General features: G+C 43.4%; 1 long non-coding RNA gene across 1 annotated transcript in view; it reads left to right on the forward strand.

Moving 5' to 3' along the window:
- LOC123492083 overlaps positions 1–393 on the forward strand; it is a 121,216-nt gene extending 120,823 nt beyond the window's left edge. The window contains exon 3 of the long non-coding RNA XR_006661617.1: positions 352–393. This is a non-coding gene — a long non-coding RNA (uncharacterized LOC123492083). The remainder of the gene's footprint in view (positions 1–351) is intronic.
- Positions 394–1,234: the final 841 nt, after the last annotated feature.

Raw genomic sequence — 1,234 nt, forward strand, 5'->3', positions numbered from 1 at the left:
GTCGTACCTGACCTGCTCACTCTCACATTCTACTGAACATGACCATGGTCCTCTGTAGCTCAGCAGTTGAGCACGGCGCTTGTAACGCCAGGGTAGTGGGTTCGATCCCCGAGACCACCCATACACAAAAAAAAAAAGTATGCACACATGACTGTAAGTCGCTTTGGATAAAAGAGTCTGCTAAATGGCATATTATATTTATTATGATACTGAAACTGTTGACTGGGTGTTTTCTGAGGGTGGGGTGAGGGTTGAGATCAGGGGTGTTTTCTGAGGGTGGGCTGAGGGTTGAGATAAGTGGTGTTTCCAGATCTCTCCTAAACATTGATTCTGTTATTTTCTCTCATTCAGGATGGTACCGAGGATTCTCCACCAGAAAGCCCACAGTCAAGGTAAATGACCTGTTGCATGTTGTGATTACCCGGTGCTGTCATTCCTATGACATGTTATTTGGGAGGTCCTAGAGGAAAAATACTGTTTCCACTCTACACTGTCGACCACTATGATTGGCTGTTTAGCGACACTAGAGTTTATCACTCTGATTGGCTGTTTACCTACTCTCTCTAGAGTTCACCATTCTGATTGGCTGTGTACCTACACTCTCTGGAGTTGACCAGTCTGATTGGCTATTTACTTACACTCTAGTGTTTACCACTCTGATTGGCTATTTACCTACCTCTCTCTAGAATTTACCATTCTGATTGGCTGTGTACATAAACTCTCTAGTGTTTACCACGCTGATTGGCTGTGTACATAAACTCTCTAGTATTTACCACGCTGATTGGCTGTTTACATACACTCTCTAGTATTTACCACGCTGATTGGCTGTTTACATACTGTCACGAACCGGCTCAAGTTCGTAACAAAAGGGAGACACGTGGAGACAAGGAGTACTCAAAGTATATATTTATTAATTAAAGTAAACTAAATCAAATAACAATGGTGTGTGTAATCAGTAATCAGTAGTGTACGTGAGTGTTTGCATGCATAAATGTAATATGGAAAAGTGTTGAAAAGTGCCAAGCAAACAACCCAAAAAAAGCCTCAAAAATATCACAACCAAGATCAAAGTATCTGCCTGGAGAGTCTCTCCAATGAATGTGGAAGAGGTCCATTTATCCTGGGACACACCCGGCCCAGGTGTTTCCCATGTAGCTGTCGACCCCCCAACTCCGCCCCACCGGCATCCTAATAAGGAAACAAGAGCAAAGAGAGAATACGGCAGACAGAGTGG

Source organism: Coregonus clupeaformis, chromosome 12, assembly GCF_020615455.1.
Source record: "Coregonus clupeaformis isolate EN_2021a chromosome 12, ASM2061545v1, whole genome shotgun sequence".
In the NCBI taxonomy this organism is placed as follows: Eukaryota; Metazoa; Chordata; class Actinopteri; order Salmoniformes; family Salmonidae; genus Coregonus; species Coregonus clupeaformis.